Below are 18992 nucleotides of genomic sequence, written 5' to 3'. Positions count from 1 at the left end.
TCTTGATCCTTTACCCTCACAAATAAGTAAATCTCTGTCTCTGGTGCTGATCCCTACCTTAACTAACATCTGTAATCTCTCTCTCTCTCCTGGTATTTTTCCTTCACTGTTCAAGCATGCAGTGATTACTCTCATTTTGAAAAAACTAAATTATGACCCTAACTCTCTCTGAAACTACCGCCTCATCTCTCAGCTGCCTTGTCTCTCTAAGCTACTTGAGAGACTTACCTACACTCGCCTCACACGCTTTCTTAACTCACACATCTTATTGGACCCACTTCAGTCAGGATTCCGTTTCCAACACTCCACAGAGACAGCACTGACAAAAGTTGTTAATTATTTGGTCACTGCGAAGTCTAAAGGCCATTACTCACTTCTTATTCTGCTAGATCTATCTGCTGCTTTTGACACTGTTGACCACTCTCTTCTCATACAAACACTACAATCCATAGGTCTAAAAGATACAGCCCTTTCTTGGTTTCTATCCTACCTATCTATTCACTTCTTTAGTGTTTGCTTCTCTGAATCTACCTCCTCTTTGCTACCTCTTTCACATGGAGTACCGCAAGGCTCACTCTTGGGTACTCTGCTTTTCTCAATCTATACCTCATCTCTTGGAAAACTAATCAGCTCTTTTGGATTTCAGTATCATCTGTATACTCAAATTTACCTATCCTCCCCTGATTTGTCTCTATCTGTACTGGGTCGTGCCACTGAATGCCTTTCTGCCATTTCATCTTGGATGACAATTCGCCACCTCAAACTTAATATTTCAAAAACAGAGTAATTATATAATTCCACTGGCCAATAGTAGTTACCAACCTGATGTCTCTATCACTGTTGAAAACTCGACAATCGACCCTACCCCACAAGCTCGCTGCCTAGGTGTCATCCTTGACTCTGATCTGTCCTTTGTTCCCCACATTCAATCTGTCTCAAAATCATGTTACATACATCTATAAAACATATCCAAAATACGACCATTCCTCACACAAGGCACTGCTAAAACTCTAATCCATGCTTTCATTATCTCCCGCATTGAGGTGGTCATTCCGAGTTGTTCGCTCGTTGCCAAGTTTCGCTATGCTGAGATTTGTTGCTAAATACGCATGCGCATGGTACGCAGCGCGCATGTGCTTAGTTATTTAACTAAAAACTTAGCAGTTTTCCTGTTGTTCGTGTGGCGCTTTTCAGCCGCACTGCTGATCGGTGAGTGATTGACAGGAAAGGGGCGTTTCTGGCCGGTAACTGAGCGTTTTCCGGGAGTGTGCTAAAAAACGCAGGCGTGCCAGGTAAAAACGCAGGAGTGGCTGGAGAAACGGGGGAGTGGCTGGCCGAACGCAGGGCATGTTTGTGACGTCAAACCAGGAACTAAACGGACTGAGGTGTTCGCAATCTAGGAGTAGGTCTGGAGCTACTCAGAAACTGCAAGGAATTATTTATTAACGGCACATTCTACTGGTGGTTATAAATACAGAACTTTTTAATGTGCTAAGGTGCAGCCGCAATATATACTGCTACCAATTAGTTAAGTTCTTACTTATTGTATTTCATGTTATGTGTGACTGTATTGTTTTTACTGTCTATTAAATATGTTTTTTTTAATAAGACAATCTATATGCATTATTAAGCGTCACCTAATCTGGTTTTTAATAAAATACTTTTACTCACACACAAGGCCATTAACCAAACTACATCAATGTACATCACTTCGCTTATCTCAAAATATCTCCCAACCCGACCTCTCCTCTCTTCACAAGATCTACGTCTCTCATCCAGACTCATTACTCGCTCCCACTTATGATTGCAGGACTTTCTTCAGGCTGCACTCACTCTTTGGTATGCCCTACCATGCACAATAAGATTCTTCTCTAGTCTCCAAACCTTCAAGTGTTCTCTGAAAACTCACCTCTTCAGGAAAGCGTATAAAATTCCAGAACCACCCACATAACTTTCATAAACTTTCCTGTCAAATTGCATCCACTCTGCACAGTCCACACATATCCTCACATGTCTTCTCATTCTTCACTTTCCCTTCTTACCAACTCCAGTTCATCATTGCTATGTGACCATATTGATACAGCCCACCAAAAACCTTTGCAATCTGGTGGACGACTCTGCAATAGATAGCACCTATTCTTGTGTATCCATGCCTATTTCCCTATAGATTGTAAGCTTACGAGCTGGACCTTCCTACCTCTATGACTGTTTGTTATTGCCCAGTTTTGTTATATCATTCTTATTTCCAATTGTAAAGCGCAACAGAATTTGCTGCGCTATATAAGAAACTGTTAATAATAATAATATTAATATCACCTGTGGGACTTGCATGCAGTCTGACGGAGGATGTTGCTGATGATGGCGGGAGCGCACATCATCAGCGACATAGTGTATACATACTAGATGATATCATGAACGATGTGAGTTGAACAACCATAACTGTGAGTATCGGTGACGTGCGGTGGGGTGAGGCAGGTGAGGCAGAGCCTTTCCTGTCATACTAACATTTGTGCCAGAGTTTTGACTGCATAAAGTATATGAAAAATACAAAGAATATGTTACATCCCTGGTGAGTATCAACCTGAAAAAGGGTGTCTTACTGATAACTTCGTATACTACTAGACAGTGTGGAAAAAAGAAAGCCTTAGAAGCTGTCCCATCACAGACCAAACCAGTGTCCCTAATTTAGATAGACTTTACTCAGAATCTTTCAGAATCTTCATAAACTGAATTTGGTGTTCTCAAGCTGTACAGACTGCATTTAGACTTCTTCAGTGAATTTGCATAGACTTTACAAGATTCTTCGGTGTTGTTATTTTGCATGCAGAAAGTTGACTTCTGTCATATCAGGCCTCCTTGAAGGAGAAAGTAAGTGCTAAACATCAGGTTCCTATAGAAATTTAAGGCCAGCCAACTCAGAAAAAGAGTTCGGATTTTAGGGGTCTGTTTACTAAGCATTGGATGAAGATAAAGTCGCTGGAGATAAAGTACCAGCCAATCGCCTCCTAACTGCTATATCACAGGCTGTATTTGAAAAGTACCAGCCAATCGGCTCCTAACTGCTATGTCACAGGCTGTGTCAGGAGCTGATTGGCTTGTACGTTTTCTCCAGTGACTTTATCTCCATCCAAGGCTTAGTAAATAGACCCCTAAGTGGTCTATTCCACTCCTCTGGATTCAAGTGTTCTATTCCACGTCTCTGGATCAGCTCAACACATTCATAAGGCATCCTGGACTGCCCTTGGGCTCTCTGTGCAAACAATGTATCCTGGATCATCCAGTGTATGATATTCTCTGTATTGCCTCTGTTTCTAGTTTGCCTGTGTGACTAGGCCCAGCACACAATGGGTGCAGTCATCCTAACTCTCCTCATGTGTTAGCTACTGCACCTATCCAGTGCCTGCATTATTTCACCTGATAAATGCAGCCTATCTGGTGCCAGGACAGCATATTTAAGCCCTTCCAGTTCACCAGTGCATTGCTAAATCAACTAGTTGCTTACCTGGGATTATGCTCTGCAAGCAACAGGTTTATATGAGCTCCCAAATCTCAGCTAGCATTGCTGACAGCTTTAGTTTTCCTCCTATAGTTTCCATGTGATTTCTTGTTTCTACTATGCTGAGATTATCTCTCGTTTTCAGTGCTTCCCATTTGTGGTGCTTTAGCTTCAACTCCAGTCTACTTCAGCTGCTGCCTGCAATATCTGCAGATTGCCTTATATCTACTTGCCTGTATATCTAGTTGCATTATTCTCCTTGGGATAAGTGCATAAAAGCATCCTGTGGATTCCCTGGTACCTTGTATACATTTTAAGCCATTATATTACTGCAAGCAAGTTCCATCTTCTGCTATCTGTGCCAGTTCCACTACTGCAGCGGAGTGCTCATTCCTGCTGGTTAATATCTCACCACTCCTTTGTGCTGTCGGCATAGGCATACTCAGTTACACAATTACTCCTTAGCAGTACAGCACATATAATTGTGAGTTAATTTCTTCAGTGTTTTCACAGTCCACGCACTACTCACTTGCACTGGCAGCATACTAGTAGTGTGTGCTCAGTATCCAGCACTACTGGTCACAGCCAGTGAATCTACTTCCAGTTCAAGCCTGGTGTATCTCTGCAGCACTATTGATCTCAGCCAGTAAATTAACTTCCAGTTCAAGCCTGGTTAATGTTGGCATCAGTGTATTAACTTCCAGTCAGTCCAGTATCCTGCATAGCTGATCCCAGCCCGGTATCCTGCTTAGCCAGTACCAGCCTGGTATCCTGTTTAACCAGCCCAGGTCCAATTACTAGCATTACCAGTTCCCGCCTGCTTACTCCTGATAGCCAGTCAAAGCCAGTATAAAATATAACCGATCCCAGTCCAGTACTCAACCTAACCAGTCTCAGCTCGGTATGTAGTACAACCGGTCTCAGTCCAGCCTCATCACTGGTTCCAGTTCCGGCAATGTTACCATTTCCAGTCTGGCCTCATCATTAGTTCCAGCCCTTTCTGCATTACCAGTTCCAGCCGGCCAACCAATTAACTGTTTCCTCAGTTTTTCACTACAGTTTAAGCATGATAAACACACTTCAGTCATTTCAGCTTCATCAGTATAGTCCAGTGGTGCCAGCTCCTGTGCCCTCAAATAAATTACGATTCTGACATTTAGCTAGTGATTTGCTCCTGCTTTATACACATCTAGAATGCTTCAGGGTGATACTGATTTGCATAGACTACCCAGGGGTCTTCAGTGTTCTTACATACATTTGACTTCTGTCAACTCAAAGTTTAGGAATATCTAAGGCAGGGGAAGAGTTCATCTTTGGCCAGTAACTTGTCCAAGCTTCAGTATATTGCTACAGCTAAGGAACAGTGATATTATCTACTGTATAATACTGCTGATATGCAGCTGGTACGCAGTGCGCATACGCTAAGTATTTTAGCACAAAACTTAGTAGATTTACTCACGTCCGAACGAAGAATTTCCATCGTTGAAGTGATCGGAGTGTGATTGACAGGAAGTGGGTGTTTCTGGGCAGAAACTGGATGTTTTCTGGGAGTGTGCAGAAAAACGCAGGCATGCCAGGAAAAAACGCGGGAGTGTCTGGAGAAATGGGGGAGTGGCTGGCCGAACGCAGGGCGTGTTTGTGACGTCAAACCAGGAACGAAACGGCCTGAGCTGATCGCAATCTGTGAGTAGGTCTGGAGCTACTCAGAAACTGCTAAGAATTTTCTAATCGCAATTCTGCTAATCTTTCGTTCGATATTCTGCTAAGCTAAGATACACTCCCAGAGGGCATCGGCTTAGCGTGTGCAATGCTGCTAAAATCTGCTAGCGAGCGAACAACTCGGAATGACCCCCATAGTGTTGCATTTCTATTCAGCCTTTCCAGTGTTCCATACCAGTAAGTTGTACCCTGGCACATGTTATATCAAACCATTTATTTATAAACAAGCACATATATTTTGTGTAAGACAGACATTGGGCCCAATTCAGAGATGTACGCAAATACACTGCAAAAAATATGCTAATGGTTCAGACGCTGTCTTGTGCATAGAGACCAACATTGCCGGCATCTGACATTTGCCGTTTAAGTACAAGAACGGTTCACCAACAAATTTCTAGGTAAGTCTATGCTGTTTCAGACAGAGCAGCTCTCCTAAGACGCTGAGGGCTTTTCAGCTGCAAATTTGCAATGGTTAATATTGACACGCCCAGAAAACGGTCCCGACATGTCTGTATCTTCTAACCACCCCGTTAAATTCCCAAAATGCTGACTACCAGTCACTCTCTTTGTGAATAAATCCTCTTTGTGTGCGCCATCCGTAATCAATCACTGAGTGCGCAATGGACTTTGGAGCATGAGTGGCAAATAATCACTTCACTGCGTACATCTCTGAATCCAGCCCATTGTTTCTACAATCTTTATCAGTGCTATAGTGATTCTATTTAAGGATCCAAACATGCGCACATAGATTCAAATATGACCAGGGCTGCCACCCTTCAATATTGCATAGCACTCTGGACATTGTAATTTAAGTAGAAACCAACAATAAAAAAAGAGGAAATTGTTGATTTTCAGAGTTTTTGCAGAAAGACACTTATAGATAATTCAGTGTACATAGGCCCTCATTCCGAGTTGATCGCTCGCTGGCTACTTTTAGCAGCTGTGCAAACACTATGCCGCCGCCCACTGGAGAGTGTATTTTAGCTTAGCAGAAGTGCGAACGCATGTGCAGCCGAGCTCTGCAAAAACAGTTTGAGCAGTTTCTGAGTAGCTCTGAACCTACTCAGCGCTTGCGATCACCATAGCCTATTTGTGTCCGGATTTGACGTCATACACCCGCCCAGCGAATGCCCAGCCACACCTGCATTTTTTCAGGCACGCCTACGTTTTTGCAAACACTCCATGAAAACCGTCAGTTGACACCCAGAAATGCCCCCTTCCTGTCAATCTTCTTGCGGCCGTCAGTGCGACTGAAAACTTTGCTAGAACCTGTGCATACCCACAACGGGCTTTGTACCCGTACGTCGCACGTGCGCATTGCGGAGCATACGCATGCGCAGAAATGCAGATTGCGAACCACAGCAGCTAGCGATCAACTCGGAATGAGGGCCATTATAAATTAAGTAGGACCATAGGTAGCTTCAGGGCGGCACGTCATTTCTGGCAATTTGTTTCCAAAGGAGATCAGTAGCAGCACTGCTGCAGTCTCCGTCAGGTTTGACAGAGCCAGCGGACACTAGAACCAGTTGCAGCTCTAACATCAGGTCCTTCCTGCAACATGTGCTACAGCTACTGTGCATGATTGGCAATGCCTCAATCAGCACAGCAGACACATTTAAAGCTTGTAATACCCCGTTCACACTGCACAAATAACCCGGTATCGACCCGGTATTTTGCCGGGTCGACACAAGTCGCTTTGCGGTGTGAATAGGTACTGCCAAATTACCGGGTCGCCTGACCCAGTAATTCAACCCAGGAATAAAGAGGAGTTATTCCTGGGTTATTACCGGTCAGGCGCAGTGTGAACGGGTTACCTGGGTAAGTGCGACCCGGTACCCATTCACAGCATAGGGAGAAGCAGCGCGGAGATTATCTCATCTCCAGTGCCACTTCCGTACCTGCCTCCTACGCTGGCTCAGTCCCCGCCCCCGATGGCAAACCGACATGGCATATTGCCAAGTCGTGAAGCCAGTCTGAAAGGGTCTAATGCTGAGTGGCACCTGGGAAGGACCCGTTTCCAATTCCCGGGTGCGACCCGGCATTTGCAATCTGAACAGGGTATAAGTTTGAAGGCGCTGCCTGTGGGGGATGCTATGATAGGTGGTTGCTGACTGTAGTGTACCCTAGAGTATGTGTGTTTGTGTGTTAGGCAAATTAGACTGCAAACTCCTATGGTGTGGGGACTATACACAATGACAAATTGTGTATAGCACTATCTAATTGGTGGCACTATATAGTCATATATTAATAATAATAATAATAATAATAATAATAATAATAATAATAATAATAATCATTAGAATAATATAGACCACATTTTTGTACAAAGCTTTAAGTTTCAACAATTTCAAAGAAATTCTAGATTGTTCAGAAATATAGTATAACACAGTACAATATAGTGTATATGATTAGTAGATTATATTTATTGGCCCTCAATATCTTTTAAGAATAAGAAATGTTAGTGGTTAATAACTAATATTTACATGACAACTACAAATAAAATACCCTTATAATTACAAAGCCATGGCAATTACATCATTCCTGAACACATGCATTGGTTTAGAATAAAACAAATTCTTATAAACGAAAACACAATATTGTTTTCATGTTTGTAACTGGAACTAATGTTCATAGTATGTTTAATATTAATATTTTACAGGGAACAGAGACATTTTATTAACAATTTGAAAATTACAGTTAAATAATTTCCACTAGAGATTAACATATTAAATGTAATTTATATAAAAAGGAAAAATCATTATTTTAGCATAATGAATAATGACTAAAAAATGCAAAGCCTTTGTACATTTAAAATTATTTAGACATCCTGGTGTGTTCATTTCCTTGCTACATTTTTTGACGATGTGGGTCTATAACTATTTTGTTTTATATTTTCAACATGCATGTGCTGAAAGGTCCTGAGTGCTCATATCCACTCAACACTTTAACATTAAACTTTCTCAATGCTCTTGGCACATGCAAGACTGTCAATAAAGAAGCAGGAACAGAAGAATGACTCCACATATTCCCCCTTAGGGTTTTTTTAGTGGAAAAACAAGACAAAACTATTGTCCTTACCAATGTGCCTTTCTGTCTGGTTTGTCTTCAGATGACTGGAACCACTGAGCAGCAATCTATTCCCGCTGGCCCGGACAGGACTCCTGAACCACTCTACTGCAGGCGGCCGTTTGAGGGCTTCACGCTTGGGGTGAAAACACAATCAATACTCCACTTTACCACTTCTGTTATCAGTGGACATTCCCGCTGGATCGGGTAATTACCTAACAGAACTATATCCCCTGAACTGGGACGCCAGTAGCAGGAGGATTGGTAAGATCCTAAATTGATTATACTGCGGAATTATAGTACACTGTGTGTGCAAACCTATGCAATGTTACTGTTGCAAAACGCTTACTGGAATCTGGTTGTTTCTATAGAAAGATTACATTGTTGCTGCTCAGTAATCAGTGTGTGTTACTTTCAGTCACATATCTGGCTACGGTCCATTGAATATATTCTCCAGCTCCTTTTAAACCTATGTCTGAATAATTGGTACAACTGACTATTTTAAAGTATATTGTTCTTAACTGGAATATAGTAAAAATTTGTTATCAATCAAGCAAGTTTCTCCCTTGTTTATTTATTGAATGAATTCAAAGACAATTATACAGATTTAAAGTGCATTTATTGTCGGTACATCTAGCGCAATAATTTCTGGGTTCTGTAATTCTGGCTATATGCCTATAAGGCAGATAAGAGCATACACCAAATTACACTAATTAACGCCCATTAATGCCCATTTCTTACACCGGTGTTCACCACGGCCATGCCCAGCACCCCCATAAGCAGGAGGTCCGGACAACGTGGCCGCAGTGAACGCCGGTGGGGGGAATCATTTCAGGGGGTAAGTTTATTTATTTGTTATGTTTATTCACATGCACTTGTCCTGAAGATGAGGAGGTGGTCCCCGAAATGTTGACAGCATGCCGCCTCATCCTTTCTATATTCTATACAGGGGTGGCATCCCCTGGGGAGGGCACCGGAGCAAGACATATCCCTTAGTGGATACACAGAGTCCTAGCATTGTGATATGAGATGTATTTGTGATAAATATACACACACATTTATTTATTATTTAAAAACACCCTCAGCTAATACAGTACCCATTGTCTTGATGAATTTCAAAGCTGGTGGTACAGGTCTTGGCACATGCGGGGAGGGATGTGTGGGTGCAGCTGACAAAGGTAGGTGAGGTCGAGGTGGCTCCAGAGGTATCGGTGTGCCGAGATTTAAGATTTCTGTTGCCAGCCCTACTTTCTCCATCCCAACTGCTTCCCGTTGCCACCTTCCGAGATGTGCTCACATCCCTGCTACACTGCCCACAGAGACCGTGGGGGTGAGGTGAATGAGAAGCCGGGGAGGGAAAGCACTGGGGCAGGGTTTCACACTGTGAGGGCGCCATCTTTCTGCAAGCATACTCACTATGGGGAATATTTACTAAGCCTTGGATGGAGATAAATCCGACGGAGTTTAAAGGCCTCATTCAGACCCGTTTGCACGCTGCATTTTCTCGCAGCCATGTGAACGGGTCTGAACTGCGCATGCGTGTGACACACAATGTGCAGGAGCGTTGTTGCCCGGTGACTGGGGTCGCCAAAGAGTGGCGGCTTCTACGAAGAAAGCGATCGCAAGAAGATTGACAGGCTGAAGGCATTCCTGGCGGCAAATCACCGTTTTCTGGGAGTGTCGGAAGAAATGCAGGCGTGCCCAGACGTTGCAGAGGAGGGACCCTGACATCAGCTGCTTCCTGGATCATCACAGTGGGTGAGTAAGTCCTGGGCTGTGCAGAAACTGCACAAACTTTTGTTTGTGCAGCTCACTGCACAGCCCATCACACCCCTGCAAAGCCCTTACCCCCTCCGCTGTAGGCAGCGATTACCGGGTTGCAGCAGGGCAAAAATAGCCTGCATGCGACCAGGTTGAAATTACCCCCAAAGCCCCAGCCAATCGGTTCCTAACTGCCATGTCACAGGCTGGGTTTGAAAAATGACAGATAGGGATTTTACAGTATCTCAGTCGGATTTCTCTCCATTCAAGGCTAAGTAAATAGACCCCTATACAGGGTTGGACTGGCCCACAGGGGAACGGGAAACCTCCTCCTCCTCTAGCGATTATGGTTCCAGACTTTATCCAGGTGCACTTGAATTTTGCATTATACATATGTTACATTATACTTCACAAGAATATGATTTATTATGTATTTACCATTGGGTACAGAAAATGTACTCTTTAATGTTTAGCCAAACCTCTGTGGTAGCTGGCCACGCCCCCACTTGAGCCTGGCCACACTCTTAAGCATGGGCCTCTACAACAGCATTCCCCCTGTGGGCCCTTTATACCCCAGTCTGACACTGCCCCTATATCCCTGTTACCCCTGCCTCAGTCACCCACTCTCTCCCTGTCATTCTGCCTCAGTCGCCCACTCTCTCCCTGTCACCCCTGCCTCAGTCACCCACTGTCTCCCTGTCACCCGGACTCAGTCACCAATAATCTACCTGTCATCCTGCCTCAGTCACCCACTCTCTCCCTGTCACCCCTGCCATAGTCACCCACTGCCTCCCTGTCACCCCTGACTCAGTCAGCCATTATCTACCTGTCATCCCTACTTCAGTGACCCACTATCTCCCATCATCCCTGCCTCAGTCACCCACTCTCTCCCTGTCACCCTGCCTCAGTCACCCACTATCTCCCAGTCACCCCTGCTTCAGTGACCCACTCTCTCCCTGTCACCCCTGCCTCAGTCACCCTTTATCTACCTGTCACCCCTAGTTGTCACCAACTATCTCCGTCACCCCTGCCTCAGTCACCCACTGTCTCACTGTCACCCCTGCCTCAGTCATCCATTATGTACCTGTCATCCACTATCTCCCAGTCACCCCTGCCTCAGTCTCCCACTCTCTACCTGTCATCCGTACCTCAGTCACCCACCATCTCCCTATTACCCCTGCCTCCTCAGTCACTATCTCCCTGTCACCCCTGCCTCAGTCATCCATTATATACCTGTCACTCCTGCCTCACCAGTTGCCCACTATCTCCCTGTCACCTCTGCCTCCCCAGTTACCTACTATCTCCATGTACCCTTGAGGGTACAATTGTGTGACCACACCCTTTTCTTGTGTCATGCGCCTTAGGCGTGCACTGACCCTTAAAAAGTTTATCCCATCAGGGGGCACCAAAAGTTATATTTGCTTACCCCAAAAAATTAGCTTGGGCTGGCCCTCGGTTTGAGGGTACATTAACTGAAGGAGAAGTATATCTGTCTCTATACCAGCCTCCTTTCTTTCTCTCTCTCTCTATCTCTCTCTCTCTCTCCTATCCCTATCTCTCTCTCCCTCTCTCGTGACTCTACCTGGTTTAATGTGTAAAAGGGAGCTCTGCTTGCCATAATGTATAAAAGTGGACTCGACCTGCCATAATGTGTGACAGGGGCTCTACCTGGAGTAATGTGTAAAAGGGGGCTCTACTTGCCATAATGTGTAAAAGGGGACTCTACCTTCTGTAATGTGTGAAGGGGGCTCTACCTGCCGTAATGTGTAAAAGTGTACTCTATCTGGCATTATGTGTTAAAGGAGCTCTACCTGGTATAATGTGTGTTAGTGGTGCTACTGAATAATGGAGACTACTGTACAGTGTAATATGAATTGGTATTATTTCGTGGCCATGCCCCTTCCCCATGAAGCCATGCTCCTCTGTTTTTGGCACACTGGTCCTATTTTCCTTTGGGGGGCGCCAATGCTGTTTCTTGCACACAGCTATAAAATGTCTAGTTACGGCACTGTTGTGGAAAACTGTTCTTGTTGCCCAAGGGGGTATGAATCCTACAGATTTGCAGTACTGCAATGGGTTGATAATGGCACTGGTGCAGATAATGTTTCTCCTGGACTTTATTAGCAAAATGTCACTGCTATATGGGGGTAGCGAAGATTTCATGGATTATCTAATAATACAACTTTCCTTGTAGTAATTATTCCTGGAACAAATGGCCTGGGCTTAAATTGGTTCAAATTGGCTCAATGTCTTTCTTGCGTGTCTTACACAAATAATGTTTGTGTAGAGGACAACTGTACTTAAGATGAGATCACTATGTGGGGTTCTTTCCTAAGGGCCTGATCACACCCCTCGTTTCCATGTTTTTGTGAGCAGTGTGTGAATGATGCATGGACAATTGGGTTTCGCATTTTTCCATTTGAAGTATGCACAACAAAACAGTCTTGGTTTACTCACTCAGAACCTTTTAGGCTACTCTGCACTATAGGTGGACATGTCTCAGCAGTATTCAGCTTCTCAAGATGGACGTGGCATCCTCACCTCTGCACAGGCATGGCAGTGTCCGGTCCCCAGTTTTGACGTCTCATGCCCGCTCTCCTGTTTCTCTACTCTCCCGGAAGCACCCCGCTGCACTCACTCTGCAGTGCTGTCCTCCACCACACAGTGTTACACCGGTCTGCATCAATTCAGTTTGAAAAGTGACAATGGAGGCAACAATGACTGCTTCAGTCAGTTTGCAGAATAAACCTGAATACGCGTTCAAATCTTCAACACTAATCCAGTCATGAACTTTGAGAATACTATGGTGGGGTTAATCTGAATATTGCAAAATCACTGAAAAGTACATGACCATATATGTTACACAAGACTGAACATATTTGTTTTTACATTTGCATTTCTTTATTCCAAATTGAGTCAATCACTACAATAAAAAGCTTCTGACTAACTCTTTACTCTTTAGTAAATGGGTTGAAAATACTGTGTTTGGATGTATGCTTCTTGGAACCCATTGCAAATATATGAATGTTACATTTCTGAGGAAAAATGAACATGGAAGTAATGTCAAATAAAAAAAAAGAATTGCATTGTAAATTAAAAGAAATTAAACACTTCAGAATCAAGCCACTGAATACATTTTATGAAAAGGTGCTACTAGTCTCAATGAAATAAGGTTCATCTGTACAGTACACTTACTAAGTTAAAGTTGATATTCATGCACAGTGAGGAAGCCTTCTTCTCTTTCACCAACTAGAGTATTATTTAACCTATCTTGTAATTTAAACAATGTATAATGCCAGAACTGCCAACTAGAGTGAATTATATGTACATTATATACGGTATAAACCACAAAAAAGAAAAATAGTGAGGAAAGTAGGCATTTATGAGTAGAACACACATGATAAATAAATCAGGTAGCAGTGGCTATTTATATACTATTTAGTGAAGAAGTGACAATTTATTGTTGCATAAACGAAGAGCATACCAGAGACAAATAGTGCCAGGATTATCACCAAGCTCCTGTAATGCACGTGGCTTATAGCAATACTCTAATTTACTGGTGTATTCATAATGGGTGCATTGTGTGCAGTACACACAGGCTCCTGAGTCCAGGGGTGCCCACACTGCACGCCCTGCATCCATATAATTATTCTGAACCTCTCCGGAGCAGTGTGTGAGCCAGTGCTGCAGAGCAGCAGAAATCACCATGAACATGAATTGTGGCCATTTTCCCAGAGATTTGTGCATGCGGAGAAGAGAAGCCACTTGGATGCGGGTGCCATGTTTCTGGAGACCTGCACATATGCAGTAGCCTATGCTGCTAGAGAGAAGGGGGCCTGCATGGAGCCTCTCCCCTCTTAAATTGCCTCTGCTCTAATCCACATCCATTCACCAATAATTTTAAACAATTCCATTACGCAGACTTTACTTGATAATAATAGTGTAACAGTTCTTTTTTTACTTTTTCCCATGCAAAAAAAATCAATTTGTAGTTTACAATTTTGGATATTGGCACATTTATTTATATAAAGTAGGTGCACTGTATAGATAAGAAGGCAGGGTATTAGTAGAATTACTGTGTGGTTAGACCTATTGAGAAAAGAAACCAGTATAATTATAGTACTGAATTACAGTTCATATTGAGATAAATTTAAGGTAGACATCCTGTACTTACAAATTAATTTCTCATGCTATTGTTAATGAAGTCAATTCATTTAAGCTGCTCAGCGTTCTTTACTCCTTGATGAAAGACATCCTCAAGCAGCTTATTTTTTCTATAATTATAGACCAATCTGCCAATAACTCATTTAAGGCATATGTGTTGCTTTCCTTTTCTTTTCTAACAGTATTGACCTAAAAAGATTTTCTTTGAATTTAGAAAATACACACATGGTTGGCAACGAGCTTATTCTGAAATGTTTTTGATTAAAGTGTAATAGAAAGGATACGATACTAGCTTCATATTGGCAAAACTGCCTGATGAATATAATGGGTTCTGGCGGTTGGTGGCAGGCAGCGTGGTACTTTATGCTCTAGTGATGTTCTGAACAAGATGCACTCCAGTAGACTCTCAGAAATGTCTATATATGTAGCTTATTCCCACATGAAAACCACTTGATAGTTTAATGTGTTCTGTTTATTTTTTATATGATGTGACAAGGAAGTATGTAAACCATTTGTATTCCCTGTGAAGAAAATGTATCAAACTGCTAATATATTTTAAACTAGTTACCAGCCCATCAAAATGATGGAAAAACATAACAGTAATGTTAATCCTGGCGGCTTTGTGCGCCCGGACAGAGTGTTAGCCTTTTATTATATTGGATGTGACTGAACCAAAAACTGACACTGTACTATAAGACCTCATATTCCATTTATATAAACGTACTTTGGGCCTAACTCAGACCTGATCGGTGCTGTGCGTTTTCGCGATCGCCTCTGCCTGATTGACAGGCAGAGGCGGTCGCTGGCTGGGAGGGGGCGGGCAGGCGGTGTTTGGCTGCCATTTAGGGGGCCCAGACTGTGCAACGCAGGCATTCCCGGACCGCCAGGACACTTCAGCTGTGGAGTGTGTGGTTGCTGTGTATCAGAGGAGAGTGCAGAGTCAGGGCTCAGTCACCGGTGTGCCTGGAGTGGGAGCTGTGGCAGACCCGGAGTGAAGCAGGGGGCCAACTGAGAGGAGTGCGCCCGGCTGCATGCAAGAAGTGGCGGCGTGAGGAGGCAGTGACACGTGGCGATAGCAGCCACAGGTGGGGGCATCCTAGGAGAAGGGCCTGAGACAGCCACGCCCAGCAGAATCAGTCACAGAGCTCTGCAGCTGCATGACAGGCAAAGGAAGCAGTGTAAGCAACAAGGGAAACCCCTGACGTCAGCACCTAATCCAGAGATGATGCAGTAAGGAAACTCCTGCACTGAAAGAGAGAGAGATACCCTGCAGCGTGTGGGAGACCAGCATACCTATCAGGACTGAGCCTTGAACACCATACTTGAGACTGGTCCTGTACTCGCATACCTCCGCCATCATTAACGAACCTGAAGTAGAAACCGTAAACGGGCAACTCAGATGAAGAACCCAGAGAATCTACCGAGGACGATGACTTTCATATAAATACGGTGCTCATATAAAACCTTTTTAAAAAAACTTATGTTTCTGCTTTATACAAAATACAAGGCTGAGTACAGAATAAAGGGGGAGGGGCGGCGGAAGTGACATCATATACCGATCGTGGAAGAAGGGCACCAGGGAGGAATAAATAGATGGGAGATAGGAACAATCTGGCACCCTGACGAAGCCTGACCCACAGGCCAAATGCGTTAATTGCTGAGCAACGGATCCGGACATGCTATACGCTGATCCCCGGAGCTCAGTTCTTATGGTCTGCCGGACCTCCGCTATTACTGCAGCATTCATCTCCGCCAGCGGGACCATCGCTCAGTGAGTATCCGCTTAAAGACTATACCCTGCTATATATTCCTAAACAGAAAATACATTACAAATTGTGTTCGCAAGGCACTTTATCTCTCAAGCTCACAAATTTAAGTATGCCTATACTGCAATCAAGCTAAACATACACCATAACCAAGGAAAAAGTTTTTTTTCTGAAGGTAGAGTAAAACGCACAAGCATTTCTACCTTCACCTTTTTACTTGTTTTTTAAATGTTGTGTTTGTGTTGTTTTATGTGATTTGTCCATGTACTGTATACCGGTATTAGGACTAATGCACAAACATAGTCATACAGATATTACTTGCATTTGTTTACATCAAATACATTTATATTTTATCCTTAAACATTTGTTTATGAATTTTGATGATACTCTTTAGTTTTAGAGTTACCGCTGGGAGTACATCTTTTTGTCTTAGATATCCAATTATAGGGAAAGTGGTATCCCTATATCTCCATAGCTGCTACTCTATCCAAACTTACTAGTGCAAGCGCAGTCCTCCAAACAAACTCTAGCAGGCTGCGGCGGCTGCGTGATGTCACACGCAGCCGCTGCGAACCTCACAGCGGCCAGTAGCTCCTGCCAGTGCGCAGGAGCTGCTCTGGCAGGGAGCTACTCTTCCAGTACAAAAGCATCGCCGCTGTGCGATGCTTTTGTAATTGTGCGACTGGGCAGGGCCTGACATGCGGGGCGGACAAGCCCTGTGCTGGGCGTCACCCCGCATGTCTGTGTAACTGATCGTAGATGTGCTAAATTTAGCACATCTATGATCAGGTCTGAATTAGGCCCTTTATCCTTCCATATACCAACAATCGAGGAGTCTGATGCGCATACAAAGCAAGGTCCTCGTGACCACAACCTTAGTACACAGTGACTTTAAGTTTGATGGATGAGTTAGGAAAGTTGGTCAGGCCGACCAACCTGTTGCTCTCCAGGTGTTCTGAAACTACTAGTTCCAGCATGCCCTGCCACAGATTTGTTTTTAGTGAATGCTAAAACTGTGGCAGAGCATCCTGGGATCTGTCGTTTTACAACAGCTGGAGAGCCACAGGATGGCCAAGCCTGATTTAAGATATTGCCCATTTGCTCTTTTTTATTGAATTGATTGACAATTCTAATAATGGTTTAAAAAACAGTAATTTAATATTTTTATAATTTTTATTAAAAAAACAATACAATTGTGTTTAAAAAGTACATTTAAAATTTTTATTCTGAATTCTTTTGTTTTCAGTGCAATTTAAATTGTGTATTTTACATATACATTTTTATTCATATAAAGAACTGCATTTTAAATTAAGGTTTTCTTTAACTGCTGTTCTGTATGTTTTTAAAAGTTATCTTCATCAAAACTTTGATTTACAAAAAAGGAATTAAAATTTTGTGTTAAATTGTTACATTTTTTATTTCTAAGGTTTTTATTCTGTGAGTAATTTGTTCAAAAACAATACCATTTTGTTTAAAAAGTAAATTTTTAAACAATATATTTTCTGAAGTCTGAACTTTGTTTTCAGTGCAATTTTTGTTTTCAGTGCAATTTAACTGTGAACATTTATAAATGTTCCAAAGTGCTATTTTATACAAATAAATGCATTTTAGATTAAGGTTTACCTTAACTGCTGTACTGCACGTTTTTAAAATTGATCTTCATCAAAACTGTTACAGTAAGTAAAATACAACATCTCCAGTTATGCTAATGGTCTCATACTGTAGGTTATATGACTACTAATTGTGAATTCTATGGTTGATTCTGGGTGGGAAGTATTGTCCTTTGATCACTGACAGTTCCTTCATGAATAACCATTTACCGTAGTATTATTATTATTATTATTATTATTATTATTATGACCTTACATAATTTCTGTCTGAAATCAACTGTTAGACTTTGCTGTTAAAACAGATAAACTATTTCACAGATAAATTGACAGCTGACCTTACCTTTCAAAATCTGTAATCACAGTACAGCTGTCCACCATTTGTTTCCATAGTAATGTTGAAAGTAAGTTCAGTTCATCACAGCACATCTTTTACATGTATTCACAAGATTTCAACAGGTGATTTCAGGCTGAACTTCTATTTCAAATATTTTATTAAGGCAATTCTAAATAACCATCAGTACACTTGGATGAAATGTTAAATGTTTTAGTATTAAATAGAGATGAGCAGGATTGGTTCTCTGCACTGAGGCACTGAGGACACCGCTGGCACCCCTGCACTGAGGACACCACTGGCACCCCTGCACTGAGGACACCAATGGCATTCCGCACTGAGGACACCGCTGGTACCCCTGCACTGTGGACACCGCTGGCACCTCTGCATTGAGGACACTGCCAGTACCCCTGCACTGCCGACACATCTGAGGACAGCACTGGCAACACACACTGAAGACACCGCTGGCACCCCTGCACTGAGGACACCACTGGCACTCCTGCACTGACCACACCTCCCTGCACTGACGACAATATCAGTATCTTCATCTCACAGACACCACCGGGGGCATTTACCATAATCCCCCCCCCCCACTGCCCGTCTATTGTTACAAGGAGGGAGATACAGATAGGACTCCGAGGATGTTCTGGGGGCATATGCACTTGTGTATGGGGCATCCACATCTTTTGTTGCTATTTTACACATGGTATAAGGTACTTTCTTTGCTGTTTCTTAACTACTACTACTTTTGAGCAATGAAATTCCACACGATTCTTAGTATTATTATTATTATAGATAATATTATTATCCTTTATTTATATGGCACCGCAAGGGATCCGAAGTGCCCATCTTACAATCTAAAAGGTGAAGGGTTAACAGACTGGGGTGACAAAGAACGGGTAGACAGGGAGCATAAACAAGAGGGTAAGAAGGAGAGTTGGCTGGGTTTGGTGAATAAATGTGGGTCTTGAGAGCCCGTTTGAAGCTTTGTAGAGAGGAGGAGAGTCAGATGGAGAGAGGTAGAGAATTCCAGAGATAGGGAGCAGCATGTGCAAAATCTTGTAGGTAGGAGTGGGAGG

General features: G+C 43.0%; 1 long non-coding RNA gene across 1 annotated transcript in view; it reads left to right on the top strand.

Annotated features, from left to right (window-relative positions):
- Positions 1-15712: 15712 nt before the first annotated feature.
- The window catches only part of LOC135050788 (uncharacterized), a 54982-nt gene continuing 51702 nt past the window's right edge, over positions 15713-18992 (top strand). The window contains exon 1 of the long non-coding RNA XR_010241819.1: positions 15713-15977. This is a non-coding gene — a long non-coding RNA (uncharacterized LOC135050788). The remainder of the gene's footprint in view (positions 15978-18992) is intronic.

This window comes from Pseudophryne corroboree, chromosome 2 (genome assembly GCF_028390025.1).
Source record: "Pseudophryne corroboree isolate aPseCor3 chromosome 2, aPseCor3.hap2, whole genome shotgun sequence".
Lineage (NCBI taxonomy): Eukaryota > Metazoa > Chordata > Amphibia > Anura > Myobatrachidae > Pseudophryne > Pseudophryne corroboree.
Note: the sequence above shows the minus strand (reverse complement) of the source record. Positions and strands in the feature narration are given on the sequence as shown.